The sequence below is a fragment of the Heliangelus exortis genome, chromosome 16 (assembly GCF_036169615.1).
Source record: "Heliangelus exortis chromosome 16, bHelExo1.hap1, whole genome shotgun sequence".
Lineage (NCBI taxonomy): Eukaryota > Metazoa > Chordata > Aves > Apodiformes > Trochilidae > Heliangelus > Heliangelus exortis.
In genome coordinates, this window is record NC_092437.1 from 15734063 (window position 1) to 15758831 (window position 24769).

The following is a 24769-nucleotide window of genomic DNA, read 5'->3' on the forward strand; positions in this document are numbered from 1 at the left end:
GACCCAGATGCTTTAAGCACCATTTTTCTTATATATTGGAGCTTGTTATCACACACATTCATCTCGACACCGAGTAAAAAATGACCTGAGAGCTGCTTTTCCAGGCCTGCCTCCCTCACCCTTTGGGATGTATTTACATCCTTTAGGTGGGTGATGTGACACAGATGTGACAGTCAGCCTTATGTCTGGACTCAGGAGATCCTCCAGCCAGGAACAACCTCCACATCTCCACTACTTGGTGATAAAAACATCTACAGACAGTCACCACTTCCTTCTATCCCACCTACTCCAAGTGTAACTTGTTGAAGACACAGCCTGAGTTTAATAATGTCCTTTGCACACCCAGACCTGACCCAAGCAGGGACAGCCACCAAGCCACCACTGCCCAGATGTTAAAGCAAGTTAGCCCAGATGTCACAGCACAGTAAAGCCAGCAGTGTAGCTGGAAAAGACAAAAATTCCTCTTCTGGACTCATTTCACCTGCAGAAAGAAATGGTCCAGCTCTGTCCATTCCCACTGAAAGAACAGAAGGAAGGAGAAAGACAAAAAGCTATGGCCAAAAGTATATAGAAACTCCAGTAAAGCCAAAATAGTTTCTCATTATCAAGCAGTCACTGCTCAGAAAGGTAGAACACATCCAGCAAGGGGCAGCAGACCTTACCCCACTCCTTCGGATCTCAACAGATTTCATGTCAGTCACCAGGAACAGACCACACATGCAGCCATGTAAGGTACAGATGCTGCATCCTAACCTTTTCTCTCTAAAAGGAAGAAGCTCATACAGGACTAAGCAGATCCCAGAATAATAATATATATATATATATATATATATGTATATGTATATATATAATCAGGTGAGGAGGAGGCTGCAGAAACAGTAAAGCTCCTTCCTGGGATAGAGCAGCAGACACAGAACTCAGTGAGTGCTGCTGCAGCTCTGGCCAGCAAGGAGTCCCCATGGCAGCTGAGGGACACAGGTCAGGGAAAGAGCAAATCCCACCCCCCAGGCCTGCAGCAGCCCCCAGCATGTGGGGTCTTCACAAAAAATGAAAGAATCCTCAACAAAACAGCTTCCATTTTCCTGAAAGAAAATGTGCAGTTATGTTTTTCCCAATAAAAAATGTAAAAGCAAAAATAAAAGGTTTGATTTTCTGTCAACCAGTCTTTCAAAACATCAAAATAGCCCCATTTTGATGTGTCATTTTATTGACATTCCCAACAACATGTTCCAGAGTGGTGCTGCAAAACCCAACAGTGATGTGGGAAACACCACGTTCTCCCAATCTGCTTTTATTCTGTGACCAAAACTTTCAGGGTGTCAGATGTTCTTGTGCCAGGTGCTTAACCAGAAGCTTTCACAGACACATTCCCATCTCCAGAAGCTGCTGCAGATGGCAGTGGGGTGCTGGGTGCTCCTCAGAGCTCTCAGCTACAGTCTCTGGGGTGGAGGGAAACTCCTTCAAAGGGATCCAGAAAAATGGGGAAAAGGTCTGAAACACAAAGGCACTGAAATACACTGCACTTCTCCAACGCAGAAAAAAGCAGCCTGAAGTCCTGTTTGTTGCTGGGTCATGACAAGAAGGTGTGACATGATGGGGGGTGTCACTTCACCTGCCCATGGTCAGCAGCCCGCTCTGATCACAGGGTCCTCCTGAAGACCACCCTGGGGTAACCTCCTGCAGAGCAGGGCAGCCCCCAGCTCCTACAGCAACAGCACCAGGGACAACCCACCTGGAAGAACTCTGGAAGGTACAACTCTTGCAGGGCTGAGGTTGCCTTTTCCCCTCACTAAATACAGAGATGAGAGAGCTCCAAACAGACCCACTCAGTGAATAAATGCTCACTGCTGTGAAGTGGCCTCATGCACCCCAACCCTGAGCCCCTCTTGTCTACCTCTGATTGAAACAATGGATTTTGTTAATCACCTTTCCCTGACATTCCCTTATCATCACCACCAAGCCTGACAAATGTAATTACAGCTGAAAGTCTCTTGCCCATCTTCTGAACAAGTTCCATTATGTTTAGAAATTAAAAAATAACAATTAAAAAAAAAGCCCTGAAAAGGAACAGTGGCTGAAGTCACACCTTGAACAAACCCAATTTGATCCTCAGGAAGAAAAGCCCAGCCCCACCAGCTGCTCCCCCAGGACTCCCAGGCAGGCAGCCCCTGAGCTCAGGGACAGGCAGGTTGGTTGTACACAGCGACAAAAGAAAAATTAAATGTCGTGTTGGGCCAAGGATAAAACAAATTAACAAAGGGATATTTCTTTCTGCCTGTCCTGGTTTCAGCTGGCTGGGAGGGGAGGGATGCTGCACAGCAGTTGCTTTGCAAACTTTTATCACTATTTTTCATGAGGTCCCTATCTGCTCTGCTGCACTGGATTCGTGGTATTTTATTGTCTTCTACTTAATTTTCTTTCCTCCTTTCCTCTTCTCTCTGCTTATTCCAGGATAACACCCAGGTTGGGCTACCAAACAAAAGCCTTCAAAAGCCCATCAAGTCCATGACTCTGCCCCAAGCAAGGCAGCCACAGGCTGTGCTCCTGCACCCAGCAGGGCTGTCACCAGGAGGGGACGTGGAGGTGACAGAGGCAGCACCAAGCTCTGCTGCACCCCTCTGGGACACAGAGACACAAAGCAGCTGACTTGGCACATGTGGGAAGAGGCATCCTTTGTTCTACAGCAAAAGCAGATGATTTAAGGATGACAGACTCCCAGACTGGTTTGGGTTGGAAGGGACCTTAAAGCTCCCCCAGTGCCACCCCTGCCATGGTCAGGGACACCTCCCACAGCCCAGGGTGCTCCAAGCCCCATCCAACCTGGGCTGGAACACTGCCAGGGATGGGGCAGCCACAGCTTCTCTGGGCACCCTGGGACAGGGGCTCAGCACCCTCACAACAAAGAATTGCTTCCTAATATCTCATCGAAATCTCCCCTCTTTCACCTTAGAGCCATTCCCCCTCAGCCCATCCCTCCAGGCCCTTGTCCCAAGTCCCTCCCCAGCTTTCCTGGAGCCCCTTCAGGCACTGGGAGGTGCTCTAAGGTCTCCCCATTGCTCCCTTCTCTTCTCCAGGCTGAACACCCCCAACTCTCAGCCTGGCTCCAGAGCTGCTCCAGCCCTCCCAGCAGCTCCAGGGCCTCCTCTGGACTCACTCCAACAGCTCCGTGTCCTTCTGGTGTTGGGGACCCCAGAACTGGACCCAGCACTGCAGGGGGTCTCACCTGAGTGGATCAGAGGGGGACAATCCCCTCCCTGGCACTGCTGGGGATGCAGCCCAGGACACGGATGGTTTCTGGGCTGTCAGCACCCTCTGCCAGCTCACGGGGAGCTTCTCATCACCCAACACCCCCAAGTCCTGCTCCTCAGGGCTGCTCTCAATCCTTTCTCCACCCAGACTGGATTTGTGCTCGGGGTTGCCCCATTCTATGTGCAGGACACTGAACTTGGTGTTGTTGAACTTCATAGGGTTAAGATGGTGGAGGTAAAGAGTGAAACATTAAGATGAAGCCACAGGACACAGGCAGTGTTTATTTGATCAGCCTTGCTGTGCAGCCCAGGCACAGCAGCCTGCAGGTGACACAGCTGGCAGCAGGGACACAGCTGGCAGTGTCACTGCAGAGCAGTGGCAGCACAGCCTCACTGCACACATGGCCCCTCTGGTTCCATCCCTGTACCCAGCTGCTCGGGACACTCAGCCTGGCCTGGAGCAGACCTGCTCACAGACAGGACTCCTGTGCCTGAAGATGCCCGCACCTTGGCAGTCAGGTAAGGAGCCACCAGGAAGCAGGAGACCATCAGCCTCTCTTCAGAGCCCTCCAAGGGCACACCTAAAATGTCTTTTGGCCACAGTCTCCAGCAAGAAGTCCTGGCATGGAGCCACCCTGGCTCCCTGCTCCAGAGAGGTCAGCACAGCATTGCCTGTCCCAGCCTGGACACAGCTGAACACAGCTACTGCCAGACCCAAAAACATACCCTGAGGAGAGGGAGGGGGCCAGGCTGAAGGAGGGGTCTTGGTTCTGGAGCAGCTGAAGATCCATGGCTGAAGCTCACCCTGCATCACCAGGGCAAAGTTTCCAGCTCCTCTCAGCTCCAGACAGGCTTGCTTTGGCTTCTGCTCATCAGGAGGAGCCCAAAGCAGCTCACAACTTGGGTTGTGAAACACCAAGTTTGGCTGAGTGGTAGGACACCCTGAGGAACGACCTGCCAAAGTTTCACTAAGGGCTGGGGAACAAGGATTCTTCCCATACACTCCCAAGCAAGAAGTGCCAAGATGACCCAAACCCCCTGTACATCCCCTGCACCCCTCGACCCAGTCCTGGTTCCAACGTGGTTTGGCACAAAGCAGCTCCCAGAGTTTAATGAGGAAAGGATCAGGAGGTACCAGCACCCAGCCCCAGCTCCTGGGAGCACATCCTGCCTGGCTGGGTGCCAGTCTCACTCCTGCCTGCAGACACTGCCAAGGATTTATACACTTCATCTTCTGTCATTTTCTACCCTGGAGGAAGCAAGCCTCTAAATTGAATTATCACAAAGAAATCAATTCCAGATCAAACCTCTGTGAAATTATAATTGCTTTAATGATCTGCAGGCTGGAATAGACAAGGCCCAGGGAAAGCTTCATACACTTTTCAATTCATAAAGCTCCTATAGGAATCAGCCTTTGTTCACAGGGAGCATTAGTGTTTTCTAATTATGTATTAATTTAATCTACTATTAATTTTCAATTATTGTTATTACACAGGCACTTCCTTTTCCCCCAATGTAACTGCTGGGTGAGATGCTGAATTCCAAGCAGCTCTCTGGTGAGCTGACAGGCAGCAGCTTAGCAAAGGAAAAAAAAACCACTTCAACAATCAATTTTGATGAAGACATTCAAACCAAACAAAAATATATTTAAAAAAAAAAGACACACACAAACCTTTCTGACTCATCTGAAAATGCTATCAGCAGCCTGCTTAGCCTAAAGGCTTAAATCACTTAGGTACAGCATGCCTGTGGAGACTTTCATTAGAACTGACATTTTGACAACTGAAAAAAAAAAACCCAAAAAAACCAAACCTCCAACAACCCAACTTGCAACATCATGGGCAGTTTAAAAATAATTCTCAACCACAGGACAAAGGCATCCAGGGAAATGAAGTTTTGTTAACCCTTCTCCTCCCTGAAGACGTGGGTGTATAGTATATTAAAAAAAAATAGAATAAGTGAGTCTTCTTCCTTGATTAATTATAGCTGCAAAAAATAGCTGAGGATTTTCAGCATTACACATAAGGAAGAGCAGCTTCTGCTCACAGCTGTGAGCAGAGCTGGCCTGGATGGACAGCAGGAGCTTCTGTGACTGTGAAGGGATTTAATGCTAGAATTTCACATTCCAGAGACTCTGCTCATCAGAAAGCTGCTGGCACCAAGGGCAGACCCTCTTTGCCACGGAAAGCATCCAAGATGCCAAAGGAAAGAGGAAGCACCTGGAGAGCACTGCACATTTCCAACCCCAGGGGTTTGATTCATCCTGTCTTTTCCATGGATGCTGGGGAGAGAAAAGGGAGGACATGGGGACTGGGGCCAACCTGCACCAGCTTGGCAGCTACCCTCAGATTGTAGAGCTAGAATCACATCCAAGAGCCAGTAAAATAGTGAGAGACTTTCCAAAGGCTTCAATAGCTTTGGATCAGAGAGACTCACACACTCCCAGGGCACTCAATCCAAGGAATTAAGGAATACTGGGAAATAAAGGCTTGGAAGCACCATTGCCTTTGCTGGTACAACATCAGGCAGATTGAGTCCATCTGAGCAGAGAGCAAGCAGCAGGACAGCAACAAACACAGCTCCTGCAGTGCCACAAATCCTGCTGGGCTGGGATGCAGGAGTCCTGGGGAAGGAGCCCTGCCCTCCAGGCTTGGGTGCCCACCTTGCTGGACCAGCTCCTTAAGCTCACTTACCCTGTTACCAAGCTGGGATCAGCCTCTCACAATTCAGGGAGGTGACAAACAAATCGGGAACACACAGGGCACCCCAAAAGCTTGCAGCTTTCCCAGCCCCTGAAATACAAGGTATACCCTGCATACAACAAAGGGTAAGGAAACCTTTGGAAAAGACTGGAGAAAAAAGAATAGGAGATGCCCTATTTTTTTGAAAGAATAATGAAGTAGTAAGGCTGCCTCATGAGGACTGAAGGTTTCTTTTGAGCTATGTGGTCCAGATCTACTGTCTGCTGCTCTTCTTGTCCCACTGCAAGGCCCTATTCATCATAGAGCTCCACTCTATGACATTATCATATTGCAAAGCTGCAGTGAAATCAGAAGAATTATTCCCAATTCATACCAGAGTATCACTGAGCTAAGTCTGGCTCCTCAGCTGTATAAGGTTTTTTTGGCATGAAAAGGCTACACCATGAATAAAGCCTCCTTGATGAAAAAAAAGATCTCTTTATGTATGATCCACTCAGCTCCCCACCTCAACAGGAGCAGCCTGAAACTAGCTGGATTTTGGCCAGCCTGGACACCCCTGAAGGTCCCAGTCCTCTGGGGACAAGTGCTGGGCCTCCTGGTTGGATGTCCAACTTCTAACACATTCCAAGGACAAATGGAATAGCAGCACAGATTATCACAGCCTGACCACCAGCAGTGATGGAGGAGGCTGAGATTCCTTCCGGAATCCTAACAGGGCTTGCCCAGCCAGCTACCCCCTTCCAGCATGCCAGGGAGAGATCAGTGACCAGTCTGACCCGGAAACCTATCTTCCAGAGCAGGCTGCCACCATGAGGATCAAGAATTTTGAGGATAAATTGGATTATCAGAGATAAAGGCAACAACTCTGAGCATCTTCAAACTTTCTCTGTCATTTTTGTGCTGACATCCATTGGACAGGGCCCCAGTCCTGCAGACCTCTAGTGTGGGTCAGGACAGTCCAGGTACTGAAGCCCAACAAGGCCTAATAAAACTGTTTAGAGACAGAGTTTTAAGCCTTTAAATAGTAAAAGGTATTTATTTGCGGATCCGGGGAACTCCCAACTCTCTCTGGACAGAGTTCCGAGGGTTAAGGGAAAGGGTTGGGGTATTTATAGGGGTATTTATACAGTAAAAGGGGAGGTTACAACATCGTTACATTCTCAATTCTTGCTGACTTCATTATATTGTTACAAGGCGATATCAGACCCTAGCCATAACTTTCTTCTTATCTGTTGGTGGTGACATCTTTTATGTTCTTCTTGTGCAGATGTTCACACTCTTTGGTGCCCAGCTGGCACCTAAATGGCCTTGGCAGTGTCTTGTTTTAAGAACCCGACCTACACTTTTAATTATCTCCGAGACAGAAGTTAATCCCCTTAGGGCCTTCTATTTGGTTACATTGTTCTAGTGGAAAATGACATGTCTCAGCTGCTTTGTTCACTTCTTTCTCAGTTTAACCCTGAATTTTACAAATTCATTAACATATATTACAAGTTTTAATTCTACATAAAGTACCACCACAGCCAAAAGCACACATCTGTACAAAAAACCCTCAAAGTCATCCAGCTCCCTCAAGCTAAAATGTGGAACAAGTTGAACATCAGACTGCATTCATGGACACGTTTCCTGAAAGGGGACCTTGTGACAGCCATAAAGCCACCAAGCAGAGTCACCTCTGCTGTGTGCCATCTCGTCCACCTTGCTGGGAAGATGGGGAACTGTGCTACCAGAGTGGGTACAGCAAGTGGGGGGGGTGAGTCCTCCAGCACTCTGCTCTGTGCAAGCCTCCTCCTGACCTGGGAGCTGTCTGGAAGGCCAAGCTACACCCATTTCCCCCTGCAATGCTCCTGCACTGTCACCTGCACCCCACACAAAGACACTGGGGGAAGCCCACACCTTTTTCAGGCCTGCAGCAGATTCAGGTTTGCATCACATTCCAAGCAAGACTACAGCAATTTTGTCAGTCTCCTGAAATCATCTGTTCTACCCAGACCAGCAGGGTCATGAATCAGGAAACCACACTGGAGGAGCAACCTTGCACCCCAGCAGCAGAAGAGCTGGGAAGCTGAACCATCAGACTCCAGCTCAGCCTCACAGCGTGGCAGAGCTCCAGCACAGGTCTTCAGTTCTCTCATGGAGAGCACAAAGCCCAAGGGAATGGGAAGCAGGGTCAGAAGGAGTGCCCATGCAGTCTGAAATGACACTTCATGCCTCAGCACAGGCACACATTGGTCCTACACCTCCTGTATCCCAGTTGTGACCACTGCCCCTTGTCCTGTCACTGGACACCACTGGAAAGAGCCTGGCAGCCTCATCCTGCTGACACCTTAGATACCTGTGAGCATCAGTGAGATTCTCTCCTCAGTCTCCTCCAGGCTGAACAGACCCAGCTCCCCCAGCCCTTCCTTGGGTGACAGATACCTCAGACTCCTCAGCACCTTCCTGGCTCTGCACTGGACTCTCCCCAGTAGCTTCTGGGAGTCCAGAAGTGGATGCAGATCTCCAGCTGCACCAGGACAGCAGAGCAGAGGGTGAGGAGAACCTCCCTCAGCCTCTCACCCTCTGCTCCGTGCACCCCAAGGTGCCACAAGGGCCAGGAGGAATCCAGGGTCCTTTTCCCCAGAGCTGCTCTCCAGCAGGTGACCCCCAACCCACAGTTACCTGCTTTACAACTGGTGTAACAGCCAGTGAGTGCACAGACACCAAAACCCACTTGGAATGGAGGAACCATAAGAATCCTTAAGGATTTCACTGGCTTTTGGGGCCCAAAACAGAGTCCTTTTTTAAAAAAAACAGAAAAAGAACTCTAAACTCCCTTGCTTCCCTCATACCAAAGGTGTAACACAGCATTTTAAGGAGTCAGCAGGGGCCTGATGTGTACCATAAGTGTCTCCAAACACAAGGGTCACCATCTCCCACCACCTTTGGAGATTTGCCACTGTTTATTGGCATTGTGACACTCAGGGCTCCAGTGATGTGCAATTCTGAGGACTTTTTTTTTTCCCCTAAGTCTACTTTAGGCACCCTGAGAAAATGGCTGCAAGAATAAATCTTGCAAAAAAAAGGTCCCTGGAGAAGTTTGCATAGCTAGAAGTACAGAAAAAAGAAAAGTGCAACACTTGTTACACAACGCAGAACTTGAAATCATGAGACCACTTGTTATTTGGGAAAAAATTTTCTTGGAACACAAAAAGTGCAGCAAAAACCTCAAGAACCTAAGATATGTCTGTAGTGAAGAAAAGGTTAATGAAAGATATTTCACTCAGGGAATAACACAAGCAGGAAGAATGTTTTTTGATTCCACTTTTTACCTGCCTGTACACAATTATTACCTTAAATGGATGAAATTCCACCCCAGGGAAATGGCATTTCTTCCCCTTTACAAGACATGAACAGGTACTTCTCCCATCTCCTCAGTCCCTTTCCAAGGAGGACAGGGTGGCACACATGAAGTTCCAGCCTAGGCTGGGCAAGCTCCTTGCTCATACTGCAACACAGACAAAAAGAGTTTTGTCAGATTGCTTGGTCTGGCATATTTTGTTTTCTTCCTTTTACAGCAGCTCACTGGTGCTGACCTGCAGCTCAGTCCTGTGGCACAGGAGGCACCACTGACATCTGAAAAGAAATCAGCCCCATTCCACGGGACAAATGAGATCTCACTGACACCACCCAGGGTCATTTTCTTACCTAAAGAAGTCTCAGGCTCTGCTGAACAGCCAGGGGACACTTGGGTTTCAACGTGATTTGAAGGACAGCCAAAACTCCAAGCTGCCCACAGAGAACCAGGCTGGTTTTTGCAGGGTCATGTTTTATACATGATCCAGCACTGCAGCTTCTGAAGCACAGTCCTTTGAAGAGCTGCTGCTTATGGATGTGTTCTTTTAATAAACTGGAGCAAGCAGGGACACAGGATTCCCAGCCCTTGCAGCATTCCCAGATGATTTAAAATCAAATTAAGCCATGGGCACACAGAGGCAAATCAAAGCACACGTGTGGTCACTACCCCTTGGTGCAGCAGCAGGACAGGGCTGGCATCAGGAACCCCCAGCCCAGCACTGGATTTCAACTCCAGCTTGCTTTAAATCACAGAAGCTGATGGGGACAACCTCAGTGAAGGGCTGGAGTCACAAAAGTGTCTCCTGAGCTCTGACCATAATCATCTACTCCTGAATCAGCAACAGGGATGTGTTCAGCTCCAGCAGAGAGGTGATGGATGCAGAGTCCCAGGGGGGGTGCTGAGCCCAGTCCCAAGGTCAGTCTCAAGGGCAGGGGCAATATCATCCCCAATCCTACACAGCCTTGCATTGCCTTGGCTGCTCTGGACAAGGAACAGCTAGGCAGAAAACAAGTGCCAAAGTTTAATAAATTCCTCCCAGGGGAGGGCTGGTGGCATCAGAGTTGCCCAAAGATCAGGAGCAGAGCTTGGCAGACTTTGGATGTTCCAAGGACTTCTTGGTGCTCTCCCTGAGATGTCATGCTCAGCTCCAGTGCAGGGCTGTGATTTCCTTCTCTTTACAGGGACCAAAAAGAATTGGGGTGCTTCTGAAGCAGCCTGGTCCTGAAGGTCCCCAACAGTTACAAATACACTTGATGCAGAGCTACCTGCCCCAGGGTACTGCAGAACTGGCTGCTTCACCAGTCATGCCCAGACCTGGACTGGGAAAGGCTCTCTGGCTACTGGGTTCCTCAGAGCAAGATGATGTCCCCAGCCCCAAGGTCACCACAGCCCTTGTGCACCCCAGCAGAGGCCTGGGAGCAGCATGGAGCTGGGCTGCCCTCTGAATTCAGAACAGAGCCAACAGATGGCTTCAAAGTGGCTGCACACCACAGGCTGTGTTTCCCAAAACCTGAGCTTGAGTACATTTGGCAGCCGAGACCTTCAAGCCAAAGGTCTTTGCGAGGAGAAAATCAGCTGCAACACTTGAAAAATGACTCAATTCTTTACAAACCTGATAAGGGAAGGGTCACTTATTTGTTCCTCAAGGGCCTAATGAATGCTCAAGCCTACCAACAACCACCTCTCCTCTGAACTTTTAGGAACTCAGCCTTGTCCCATAATCTCCCATCTAACTCTGAATTTAAGTACAAGTAATAAGACTTCGTCCAGTGGCTGGAAAATACTTAAAGTTTACTTGTTTTGACCAAAACAGTAATTTAATTTCTAACGCAAAAGCAGGGCAGCAAACAGCATTCTTCTTCCCTCTCTTTTTTATTCTCTAAAAATACAGAGTTTACACCCTGGTTTTAAAATCAAGTCAGAAGAAAACTGTAAAATGCTTCAGCTCCTCTGTTTGCTTCCTAACCACAACAGCTGAGAGCCATGGATAGCTCTGGGGAGTCCACTTCTGTGCTGATGCTTAACCCAAAGACAAGAGCACAGCAGCCCTGGGCACCCTCTGAGCTTTGCTGCCTGCAAAGCACCCCTGTCCCCACCACCTCTCACCCAGCTCCCCTCCGGCCCACAAGCAGCTGAACACATTTCCCAGCTGCCTCACCAGCACATTTGTCTTTTGAAGGTCAAAACCCCCCATGTGTTGTGACAATGGGGATTTCATTCGTTTCCTCTTAGTTCCAGTCAGCCAGCAGGGACTTGGAGATGGGATCACCCAGGAGGTTCCCTCCCATGGCACCACTCCTCTTGGTGAGGAAGAGCAGGCATGGGAACATCCCATCCCTCAGCTCCTGCAGGACACAGCAAGACAGCAGGTAGCAAGGTGGTCTCTCCAGCAGAGATACCTGTCCTGAGATGCCCTCATACACTTCACATACTTCACAGGAAGGATTCCAGCTGGAATTCTAGCAGAATAGGGCAGAAATTTTTAATTTCCTTTCATGCAGTCCAGTAGTGCTCTTTCTCAGGCAACTTCCAGTAACTCCATGAAGTCCAGAGTCCACTTCCCCATGCTGCAAATCTGCTACAATCCATCCCCAGCTTCCAAGACTGATTGGTGCTTCTAAATCCATAGATCCCAGCCAAGTCAGCTTTGGGTGGATCACTTACTGCAATTTCCCATTCAGGTCACTGGGATCTGCTCCCAGACAGGTCTTGCAGTGCTGGCTGCTCATCAGCTGCTCCAGAGTACAGAACTTCTCATCCAGTTTTGGCTCTCTCAGGAGGGTGGTAGAGGTTGTTCCTCCATTTGCTGAAGGAAGCACTGTGGGTGACACTGCAGACATCAGACATTTGCTGAGGGAGGAGGTGACAGCACAGCCCTTCTTTCATTTCAAATGTGTCCTGATTGCCTTGTAGAGCAGGAAGATCAGCTTCAATCCTAGAAATATCTTCCCCACTACACTGGACTGCAGAAAGACATCCATATATCCATCTGCTCTGATGTTCCTCTGCAACTGCTTCAGCCTAGGTTGCTTGCAAAGTCATCTCAACTGAAGAAAAATGATTGGGATAGCAGAGCCAGTTCCCTCTACAGCTTTAACACAAACCCCAGACCCTCTGGTTATCTGGTTTTAATGGATGCTCAGGATCTTAGGGCCCCAGGGGGTCAAGTTTTTCCTCCACAAAGTTAGGCAGCTTCCTTGTGTGAGAAACAAAGTTCTCACATCATCACATAACTTCAAGACTGAAGACAAAGAAACTCCCTGACATTTAGAAACCAACCAGATTGGTTTAGGTCCTCTACTCCATGGACCAGGGACAAACTGAGGAGATGAGAGGAACCTACTGAAGGGGGAGATCAGCAGGATCTGCATTTTTGATCCCCACCAGTTTCACCCTGGGCAGAGCTTCATCCACAAGACCAAACACATCTGGATCTGAGGCCACGCCAGCAAGCAAAGGGAGACTCAGCCATTTCCAGGGGTGTCAGATCAGGTTCCTGACATGGTTCTGGGTAAGACAGGAGGTCTGTTCCCAACTCATTCTATCCTCCACCACAGTCAAAGTCAGAACAGGCCAAGAAATAACCAGAACACGATCGTCGAGGTGGAGGAAGAAGGAGGTGGCAGAGATTTGCATTTTAAGAAATACAGCAACAGAAACAGAGGCTTCAGAGATTAGGAAACGGGGTTTTTAGTCAGAGCAGAGCAAGAGGCATCTGCTGGAAGCATGGTGCAGAGCATTAACTCTGCTGAACTGGAAGGTTAATCCAATATGACACTCCATCAACCCTGGATATGCAGCTTAGATAAATCTGTCATCAATAAAGCTCATTGTCACAAACCTGAAGCAGGGGGTGAAGCCAACACACTTCACCTGCACATGCAGCCCCTCTGGGCTCTTTCCTTCAGGACATTCCTTATGGAGCCAGCACATGAATGCTGAGATTCTCCCTCCCTGGTTGCAGAAAGGAAACACTGTCAAGTTCAGTCTTCATAAAGAAGTGAGCACACATCTGACCTACATAGAGCACACAGATGTGTGTGGCCTCACACAACACTCCATAGATTATCTTTTTTTTTTTTAATGAAAAAAAAACCCAAACCCCACCACCTGCTTTGCCTGGAAAGGTGCAGGGACCAAACCCAGCTGTACACAGCAGTGCTGCACCAGGCTGCAGCCTCCAACCTGGCATCACTGTGTCCATCTGGTTTTTAATTATGCTTTCCAACAGATCATTTTCAAGCTGTACCTTTTGTTACCAAGACCCAAGGCACTGGTAATTGTGGGCAGGAGTCTGAAGGATCCATACCTGTTCCCCAGGGCCCTGGGCAGTTCTGTATGGTGGCTAATGGGAGGAGGACAGGAACAGGGCTGGATCTGCTGAATGAGGTGAGACCTGCATCACCTCCAGCACCACTGCAAACACCCTTTTTATTTTAAACCAGATGCACACCTCTGCAGCATCCAGATCTGAAGTCCATTAGGTGTCTGTTGTCCTAAGAGAATCCCAGAACTCAAGCTTGAGATTAAAAAAAAATAGGAAAATAAGTAGATGCAGCAATATCAACCCAAATGAAGGCACTCCAGCCAGACCTGCTGAGCCCCTGGCAAGGATGGTGCTGAGCAGAGGGTTTCCTCCTCACAGCCAACATTAAGCCTTGCAAAAAATGTCTGCTGTGCTCCTGCACTGAGCTGTGCATCTCCAGAGCCCTGTCCTCTCTGTGGGAACATCAGCTCTGCCAGGATAGTGGGAAGGGGAATGGTGGGGAGGGAGGGCAGGGTGGGAAGAGCTGGGCTCCAGCTGCAAGGCAAATCTTGCAGGTGAGTTTTGGGGGAGGAGAGACAAGAGAGCAGCAGGACTAACGTCAAAGGGTGCAAACTGGGAGCATGGAGACCTGGCTTTATTCCCAGCTCTGCTACCACCCAAGGTCAGCCCAAGTCACATGCCCTCCTACCTCTTATCTATTTAGAGCATAAATTCCAGAGCCACCACCACTTCTCACTAGCCCGACACACAGAGCTGCAGACACTACTGGGCTGTAAGGAAAGATGGCAAAGATTTACTAGCACATTTTTCGTATTTGTTAAAAAAAAAGATCATTTTTTTCCAGGGAGGGGACAAGAACCAGGATGGTGGTGACCCTAGAGGGTGGGAAGCCTTATCAATACTTCCTGCTCATCTGTATTCTTACTGTGAAACTTCAAAGAAGAAACAAGAATAAAGCAAATTCATCTGTTTATATCTATTTCATCAGATAGTCTTTAGCCTGCTTGCTAGAGATTCCCCTTGCTCCTGACTGTGAAGTTCTGCAGGTGAAATAAAAAGCTGACAAATTTCAAGGGACGAAAAAAAAAATCCAGCCTTACTGTTTGCTCTGAGCTGGGAATTTAAGAAACAACCAGAAGCAGAAGTTGGTGTGCTCTGCAGTCAGACACAAGCAGCTCACCAGCAGCCCATTTACCTACAGACCTGGCCAGCATGGGCAGAGGGCACCAACTTCCTCAGGTGTTTTCTTTTCTCAAACTCAGTGGATTTAAGGGCCATTTTCCACCACTGCCCAAAGCTTTCTTGCAGTCATCACTCTCACATCACAGCAGGTTTGGTGATGCTCTTGGTACTGATCCTCTCCTGTTCCAAGCAGGGAAAGAAATACAAAAGCATCTGTATCTGTAAGATGATGCTGGGCTGTTTTGTCCAACTGCACTTTGCCCTGAGACAGGGCAACTTTTCAGCCCAAGCAGCCTGTCAAAGCCTGGAGTTCCTCCTCTTTTTTGGGGGAATTTCTGTAGAAATGGTTTTGTGTAAACTCACACAGTTTACTCCCCACACACGCTGCAGAGCAGCAGCCCCACTGTGGGCACTTGGGGCACCCTATAAATCATTCCCATGACTTGATGGGGAAAAGCCTGGGACTTGCTGAGCCAGAATGTACCAATACCTCACAACTAACTATAAAATATAGATGTTTATGCCACGTGTATGGCTAAAATCTATTCATTCTGAGGCCACAAGGACAGCATTTTCCCTCCCCCCCCTTTGCAAATCAGTATTTGACCAGGCACACATCATCAGCAAGAGGCTCACAGAATTGGATGGTGATACAGCATCTGCAAATTGAACTGCAGAAGGAGAAGATAATAAAAGCAATGAATGCAGAGGAGAGCCTGTATCCCAAGTGCACCCACAGCCTCTTCCCTGGGGCTCAGGCTGCTCCAACCACCCCTTTGCTTAAGCACCCTTCAGCCCCTCCCCACACCCAGCCCTCCAGCAGCTCCTCTCACCAGGATTTTGGAACACACTACAGGACCAAGAGTGATCCTGCATTTCAATAACAAGCCAGTAATGTTCTCCTGTCCAGGAAAGAGCCTGGTATGAGCTGTTAGCATTTAATGCAACAACAAAAAAGATTTGCATGCATAAAGTAGCATTGATTTAATCCTGCTTCCTGTTCAACTGGAGCTTCTGGGCTTTTCCACCCTGAATCAGCCACCTCCACTCTCTCCTGGCTGTTTTAAACACAACAGATGTTTTGCTGTTGTGGGGTATTCTTTCCAAGCCCTGGCAGGTCTCAGTGCTCAAAAGGAAAGGAAGGAAAGAAGGGATCCAAAGTTTCTTTTCCAAACTTCCAGCAGCCCCCAGTGCTGGGCATCATTTCACTGCTGCATCCCCCACCTCCCAGCCCTCCCGGAGCCAGAGGAAAAGGAAAGGGAAAGGGAAAGGCAATGGAAAAGGGAAAAGGGAAAAGATCTCTCTGCAACAACAAGGGGAGAGGAAGTTGTTTTAAACAGAATCCTGCTCTCCAAAGGAAGCACTGGTAGCTTTGGCCCTGAAACAAAATAGCACTTTGACTTTTTTTTTTTTTTTCTCCTGGAAGTCAAGCTGCTTTGCAGACTGGGCCTGAAGGGAGAATCTATGAGAAGCAGGAGCAGTGACATGGGTTGATCCATGCTGTGGCTGAAGCAGCTTCATTCTCCTGGACCACATACACAGCTCCCTCACTTTCAGAAAGGAGGTAGCTTAAGAAACCCTTTGTAAAGTCTGCTAGCAGAACAAAGCTGAAGGACTGCAAGACGTGATCAGTGGTTAACTCCACCTTCAATGTGATTTGGGGAGCTGCTGAAAATAAATAAGCAACTGGGGGGCCCAGGAGCCAGGGTAAAAGCTGGCAAAAAAATTGCTTTTTTTCCTAGGCAAACAGAAGGTGGTTAATAGCTCAGTTCAGAGAGGCTGAGCTCTCCTCTCCTAATACCAGCAGGGCAAGAGACCAAATTTAATTTCTTCATCACAAGTTTAATTAAAATCATTAAGCCCTTCCTGCCTCTCTCCTGCCACGAGGTGTGGTTCTGCTCACAGGAGGTATTAGCAAAGTCCTGCTCATTAACATCCCCTCCCTGCAGATGCTGTTTGAGGAGCCCCTCTGCAGGGAACAACTCTGCTCCTCACCAAGAGGAAACCCAGAGCCCCCCTCAGATGCAGCAGCAGCAGCCACTCCCCAGGTGCTGGTGAAGCTGTTCCACAGCATTAGCTCCACGGGGGCACCATCCTGCCAGTGGAATTCACTTTCAGCTTCATCACCTGGGCCCTGAGATGCTGCTGGAGGTAAAGGATGGGCACTGGCTGCATGAGATGAGCTGCATCAAGGATTCTTCTAACTCCACTTATTTATAAACAGACATTTCAAAGCCAGTGCCATGGTTTGGGTCCCCATTCTCATGACATGATCTACAGTGACCCATGCCTGCATCTGCCTGCAGGGATGTGGGGGTGTCTGTCCCCCAAGCTTGGGCACCAGTCTGGGGGTGAAGAGATGAGACCTTTCAAACCTTTCATCACAGACAGGAGCAGTGTGGCAAAGTTTTACTGGCCTGTTGAAACACATGAGCATGAATAAGAGTTGCACACAAGACTGAATTCTGGAGTGGGAGCTAAAAATAAAAATTAAAATTAAGCCTAAGTTACTAGAAGGGCTTAAGAGGATTTCTGCAGTGCTTATAGCTCCTACCCGCTCCTGAAAGAAGCCCTGCAGGGTTTTCAGCTCTGGTAAGAGCTGTGAGCACTGCACATTGCTGCAGAACCAAGCAAATACCTGTTTCACAGGCAGACAGGGACAGACCAGGAGCTGCTGAACCACCAAGCCACCACAACACTGCCCTAACAACAGGAGAATGCTGAGCCAGGCCATGCTCCATCAGCTCTGCAATGTTCTGCCCCAGAACAGTCAGAATTTCTCAAATCTATATATATACAAAAAAAAAAAAAAAAGCTAATTTTTTTTGAGCACCAACCACCTGCAACCTTCTACACAGGGGCCATATCTCAGACCAAGAAAGGCATCCTGAAATCCTGGCTATTCTAGGATGCAATGGAGGTGAGCAAGTGCAGGCCAGATGAAAGGCAACACCACCACCTGCCTCTTGACCATCACAGGACAGCCACAGTTGCTGTGGAGTTGCTGCCATGGAGCCAGACCCATGTGTTTGAGGTCCAAACCTCTTCTTTGGAGCACCAGACCATCCTTATTTCTCCAAGACAGTGGAGTTAATCCGTAAGTTCAGTTCAAACAGACCTCCCATCTCAAGCAGAGGCATTTTCTCTTGGGGCAGGAGAGCTGACAGAACTCCTCATGTCCTCCTAAAGGAAGCATTTTTCTCACAGTGCTCCAAAGACAGCCAAAAAAAAAAAAAAAAAAAGAAAAGAGAGAAAAGTCTGCTAAAAGCAGAAAGGAAGCATGAGATTATGAGATTTACACTAATAAAGACATCAAGAGCCCAGATGTGGGAAACAACTACAATCCAACTCCTCTGTGAACCTTGTGGCCTTTGCCAGCCTAGTCCTGAACTCAGGATTCATACATTAAAATTGAAAATAGCATTGATCTGTTCCCATCTTCCAGAGCAAGTGATCATTGCCATCATTTCCACAATATCTCTCTGGCAGAAGCTGTCACCCTGATTTCCATGTTTAAGCACTCTCTTAGCAGTCAGACCCGCCACGTGCTAGGATGTTCTCCCTCCCAGGAAGGTGGGACACAGCAGGAGCTGCTTAATCCCACCACAGCAGGAGATGGAGCTGCACTGCCTCAGCTGCTGCTCTGGCTCATATATTTAGTTTGTCCATTCTTATTCTGCTTGTAGTAGCAATGAGGAGATGAGTTGACATTCATTCCCACTGTGCCTGTGTTTGTTTAAATAGAAACCTCTCACGAAAGCATCAGACAAAGCTCTGCCACTTTTCAGAGCCTTTTGTTGGGTACCACCACACAGAGAAGTCAGATGATGCTGCAGACTTCACCTGGGAATCACTGGCTTGCCACAGACACAGCCCAGAGGTGCCCATGCTATTTACTTCTTTCTTGTTTTCCTAGGAAAACAAAAAAACTGGCTTTATGCTTTCTATATTAAAACCAGACTTTTGGGAATAATAATCTAAGAAGTACAGTTTTGCAACATGACTGGCAAAGCCTCCAAGTGACTGTTCAGTACAGGACACACTGCTGCAGGTGCAGGAATGCTCCTGAAACTGAGCCTGGCACCCTGCCCATCAGCTCCAGCACCAGGGGAGAAGGAGAAGTTCAGAAGCCCTTAAATCAATGGGGGGACTTTCCCTGGCACATCCTGCTCTATGTCAGGATTTGGTTTCAGCATATTCTCAAAGGCTGCTTTAAAACAAACACACAAATACACAGACACAGACACACACTCCTATGAGGTGCCTGAGTGACAGACCCACCCAGAAGCTCACCAGGTACCCCCTAGAGAGGGAACATCCACCCTGGGGTCTCTTCATGTGGGAAGATGCAAGACACCCCTGGAAGCAGGGCAGGATGGTTGATGTTGAGCAGTATTATCCCAGAGCCCCAGAAATCCATCCAACCCTTCCCTGGGTATCCCAAGCAAAGCAGCAGCTGCCCCTCGGGCCAGGTGAACTCCAGGGATGTTCCTCCTGCCCTGGCAATGCAGCTTTGGTCACTGCTAATCAGGCCAAGACTGCTTTGAGATGGTTAGATTTTAAGATAAAAGCTTTTATCATTTTATTTAGGAAAAGAAAGTCACTACAATGCTCCCAGTGCTTCTCTTTCCTTACCCCAGGAGCTGACACCACCAGGCTGCTGGTGATCCACCCTGCCCATCCCTGCTCCAGCAGCATCTGTTCCATCACACTGCACACTGTCCCCACCTCAGGCTCCAAGGATGAAGCTTCTCCTGTTTGCCCACACCCTGGCAACAACAGGATACTATTCCTGACAGTTTTAAGCCACAAGGAACATGAGAAGCCACAAGAAAAGCTTTAGGTTCACTATTTGTCTCAATGATGGCTGAGGATTTCCTAAAACACACAAAAGCAGAGTGTCTTTGCTCATTGTTCCCAGCCCTGGCTGTGACCACTCCAGCATCTTAAACCAGCCTAAAACCAGACACTTAGAAGCAGATGTTAATTCTGACTCCAAACCCCTGTTCTGCGATCTCTGCCTTGGTGTCACCTCAGTTCTGCTTTTTGTAAAGCACATACAATTAATTTTAATCAGAGCTGGAGCCAGCAGACATCTGACCCTCAAATTAAACAGACACTTTCAGGTGAGAACCACCACGTACCATTCCTCACTTGAATTAAACAGGTACACTAGGACCCGTGGCAAAAGAATAAAAATAGACACAGTTCACACCACACCAAGGAAGGCAGCAGCATTCTTGTGCACAGCAGCAAAATCAACTTAATCACAAATGACAACTTCTGAAAGCCTTTACTTTGGATTCATCCTTGGCATTTTTCTAGGCCAGCTTGAAAACAAAAGCTTTGTCTTCTTAAAATGCAATTGCCTGAGGCACCTCTAAAAAAAGTGACATAACTCAGGTCTGAAAAATGCCTCCTGGGTTTCAGATTCTCCTAAGAGCCTCTTTGCTATTCAGCCTGATTCAGATTACCCAGATCAGCACGAACTCTGCAGATTTAGCCTCGGCTACCAACACAGGTATAAAAAGCACATATTTAGGATTATATTTTTAAAGGATATGATTAAAGCTCTACAGTTATGAAAAAGAATGAGTTATTGATCCAAGTGGTTCCTTCCTCCCTTTTCTCCAGCAGATTTATAAACACTCTCTAGTGACAGTTTATTGTGAATTTCACTCTGTTTAGTTTATTTCAGATTTTTTTTCTAGCATGTTCTTCTTGCTGGGCGTTTTCAACCTTTCCATCACAAACCTCAGGCCTGGAGAAGAATGAGGAACTTGTTCTGGAATCAAAACTTGAGCTCAAAATGTGATTTCTTGCTTCCTCTCCCCAGACCTTCATTTCAGTATTCTGCAAGCAATGCCCCTGTGCTTCCTCAAACACAGGAACCCAACCTGTGCCAGGCAGGACAGTAACTTCATGGGAAGGGACAAGGCAGGGAAAACAGCAATTCTCTTCAACACAAGCACTGCAGTTTCTATAATTAACATCTTGGATAACTCTCCAGTATCTCTAGCACATCAAAGATTTTTATATCCATAGGCCATTTTCTTTGAGTAGATGCAAGTTTACTTCTAGGTCGGAAAACTCCTTATGCAGCCATCGATAAAGAACATAAATCAAAAGAAGTTCTGTTGCTTTTATTGAATAATTTGGGATAAGATGAGCTGAAAGCTCTCTTGGTGCTGTAAACGTGTTATGAGTTTTATTTTTCTGAATGAATAAATCCTATCACTTATTCCACATAAATTGCTGTCAAGAACTTTAATCATCTCTTTACGACCCCTAAATAAAACATCCTTCCAAAACATGCTGTTGGCTGCCTTTTTTATAGAAAGTGGTTCTGAGGAGACCCACCTTCTTCTGCTTTGCCATTCCCCTGAAATACATCTACAACATTAACTAGACAGTAAAATACCACCAGCAATCCTTCCTGGGCATGGGGAAGTAAGGAGTGTCTGTATTAACACAGGCACTTCATGAACAAAGGTATCACCCCCAGCCAAGCCAAACGCCGCTCACTGAAAACGAGAGTCATAAAAAGACTTCCAGGAATGTGAGCAATAAACCCTGTGACAAGTTGTCACTGCAGGCAGGCAGCCATAAAGGCTGCTACATAAAGCCACACTCCGTGGTGTCACCCGAGGTTTCACTGGTGACACTGGCTCCTTACCTCCCTGCCCACCCCTGAGGAGCAGAAGATGAGAGTTCTTCCCTTCCCAGCCTCATACAGGAGCTCTGCTGCTGGCATTGCTTAGAGAGCAAAACTCCTTGTCCTCTCTTTTACCTTAGGAAAAAATAATTCAGAGAGCCTAAAGCAGAATAAACTGCAGGGACAAACAATCCAGGACAAACTGCAAGGGAAAGCATGCCCTTCCTCACCTGGAAAGGGAAGCCAGGCATGGCAGCACCTGGAGGAGGGAGCAGGCATCCTCCTCACAGGGGGATCACCAGGGATCGGGGGGGATCACCAGGGGCGGGGGGGACCACCAGGGGCGGGGGGGACCACCAGGGGCGGGGGGGGGATCACCAGGGGTTGGGGGGGGAATCACCAGAGGCTGGGGGGGTGGGGATCACCAGGGGTGCTGCAGCACAGCCTGCACCTCCCACCCCACTGCTCCTCCAGGCCTGCAGCCAGCATTGCCCTGAGCCAGGGAAAACGGGCTCCGCCTGGAGGGACCCAGAGCCTCCCACCCAACACCAAGCCCAAGACTGGTGTGGCCCCTGACAGCTCTGGGGACACTGCCAGCGGTGGCGGGCACACGCTGCCTGCTCAGCTCCTCATCAGCCCAAACCCTGGCACCAGTTATTAATTACCTTTCCATAATTATTTGCAGGGGAGAGACAGCAATAACTGCCTTAATAGGACATAAAGGGTTTTTTTTATCCTGGCCTCAGAAGTAAGCTGTGCTCCATGATGCTTTTGAGTTCAGTCTCTTTTCCATCCAGAGCAGAGATGCTCACAGAGCTGCTGCTGGGGGGGGTAGAGGAGGGAGAGCCCGGGGGGGCTCCTGCCCTGGCCGAGCCCCATAGCCCCCACCATCCCCGTGCCGAAAAAAAGAACTGAGGGATTGTGCATGGAAGCACAGTCAGGAAAATTGAGCTGCACATTCGCACTGCTGTCCACATTTGCGATTTCCATCTTAGCCCGCTGAGCTCTCTAATCATAACAGAAACCGGCGCAGACCCCCCGGACAGACGGACAGACAGACAGACAGCTCTCAGAGGAGAGCCCAGCCTGCCGGAGTTCAGCCATCACCTCCAACACTTCCAGAAATCTCCAACCCCAACACACCGGCCACAGGTAACATTCCCCAGTGCCGAGACGCTGCCCTGGGCCCTGGGCCCACCAGGCTGGGGGGGTCCGGAGCCCCCGGGACGCAGAGGCACAGGTGCAGAGACGCAGGTGCAGCCGTTCCCCCCTCACCCGGACGGTTCTGTGGGGACGAAGCAGCTCCCAGCCCCCTCCCCGCCCCGTAGGACCCTCTCCCAGAGGAGCCGAGAGAGGGTTTCTGCTCTGTAGAAGGCACAAAGTAACTTGCGATCGTTCCCCTCACCTTGCGGACATCCCCCCGCGACCCAGCCCCAACCCGCCACCGGCGGTACCGGACCCGGGACCCAGACCCCGGCCCCACGGCGGAGCAGGGCAGGGGGAGCTCAGCCCCGATCCCCTGGTGTGTGATCGCACCCTGCAGCCGCTTCGAAACGCCGAAGTTTCCCGTCCCGCCGGTGCCGGCATCGCGGCGCTTCCTTTTCCCCTTCCCAATAAAAGTGAGGATACAGGGATCGGGGGTGGGGAATAACACAAGAAAAACAGTGTGGGTGAAGGAGAATATTGCGGGGGGAGAGGGGGGGCGGAATAAATCAATAAAACCACAATAAGTCATTCGCAGCCGAGCCCCCGGCACCAAGCAGCCCCGCTGAGGCGCAGAGCCGAGCGGAGGCACCGCCGGCCCCGGGGGGCGAGGGGGAGCAGCTGAGGAGGCAGCGGCAGAAGCACTCACCGAGCAGTTCGGCGGCGACGGCGGCGGCGGCGGCGGCGGCGGAGGTGGTGGAGGAGGTGGTGGAGGAGGAGGAGGAGGAAGAGGGCGAGGGCGGTCCGGAATCGGAGGACGGTGGAGCGGGAGGCGGCCCCGGCCCGGCCCGGCCCACCCACCCTCGCCCCACGGGAGCTGCGGGCACAGTGCCGCCCGCCGCCTGCCCGCCGGCCCTACCACGGCACGGGCCGGGGGGGGAGGGAGGGAGAGGCACCACACAGAGGGGTCCCGGGGGGATACCCAACCCCTCCCTCCGCTGCCCCTCCACAATGCCGCTGCTGCGCTGCCTCAGCGGACTGGGTCGGACCGGACCGAACCGGCCGTCGGGCCCCGGCCGGGGGCAGCGCTGCTCCCCCGCACCCCCCGCTCCCCTGACGGTGGAAGAGTCCATGTCGGGGCGGCGGGTCCTGCGGGTGCTGTCGGGCAGTGCCCCGGACAGTGGTCGCTCTGGGCTCTGGTGGGTTGGGCCGGACCGTCGCACCTCCGGCGGTTCGTACCCTCGGCCTGGCTGTGGGCGGCGGAGCCCCCGGGGAGAGCGGTCCCGAAGCGGGGCATCTAGGTGTGGGTCTGCCAGAGCCCTGCCGCTCCTCCCCGGGTGTTCCCTGCAGCACAGCGGTTCTCAGCCTGGGTTCGGTGCTGGGTTTGGTTGCACCCGCGAGGAAGAAAATTCTCCCGGGAATCGGGTGGTTTTCCTCCTTAAGCTTAGGGCCAGCACCGCCTCAGCCGGTGGGTGAAGGGGTTGTCCCCAGCACCCCCGGGCACGGCCACAGCCACCACACAGGTCTCACACCCAGCGTGGTCCCGGTTCTGAGACATCTACTGCAAAATAATTCCGTGCGGCAGCTCCCTGCAGCACCTTATGGAGGAGCAAGATCTCACCTGCAAGAGCAACCAACCCCTCACTGCCCTGCTCCCTGAAACAATTCAGCATCTTCCCGTTCAAACGTTTTTGGGGAGCACCAGAGCACAGGTGATGAATTGGCAATGAAGGCAGAGACAGTCCCGTCCCGTCCCCCAAAAAAGAGACTGTTCTCAATGATCCCAACCCAACGCTGGTAGGATTTAAGTGCTCAGTTATACAAAACTCCCCAGTGAAATACTTACTCCTGGTGGTGAGTGATGAGGTGCCCAGAAGTTACCTCTGCAGGCTGGGCTGATCAGCAGTAGGAGATCCCTTAATGAGGTGAACTCTGAACTCTTGCCACGATCAAGACCTGATTAACTGTGGGCTGGAGACAAGATTTCTGGTACCTACCAACTCAAATGTCAAAAAATTAGCTGTTCTTTTCAGCTAATTTTTCCTGGGCGACTCACATACCTCTTCCAAGCTTCAGGTTTTCACCCACAGACTGGGCTTCCCAAAGAGAGTTGGAAGGCAAAACCATATCAGCTTCCCAGTGGAATAATACATTGGCTTTCCCACTGAAATCCAAATATCCCATTCTACCATGGGACACTGAACTCCTTCTCTCCTTGGAAAATAATCTCCTGGA

General features: G+C 49.8%; 1 protein-coding gene across 2 annotated transcripts in view; it reads right to left on the reverse strand.

Moving 5' to 3' along the window:
- Window positions 1–23371, reverse strand: part of RALY (RALY heterogeneous nuclear ribonucleoprotein) — a 126268-nt gene extending 102897 nt beyond the window's left edge. Inside the window, exons 1-2 of one of the 2 annotated variants that reach the window (XM_071759868.1) lie at window positions 23244–23303; window positions 9283–9437 (exon numbers count right to left, since the gene is read on the reverse strand). The gene's annotated coding sequence lies outside the window, so the exon portion shown is untranslated. Of the gene's footprint in view, window positions 1–9282; window positions 9438–23243 lie in introns of both variants that reach the window. The other variant, XM_071759867.1, reaches the window with a different exon arrangement.
- Window positions 23372–24769: the final 1398 nt, after the last annotated feature.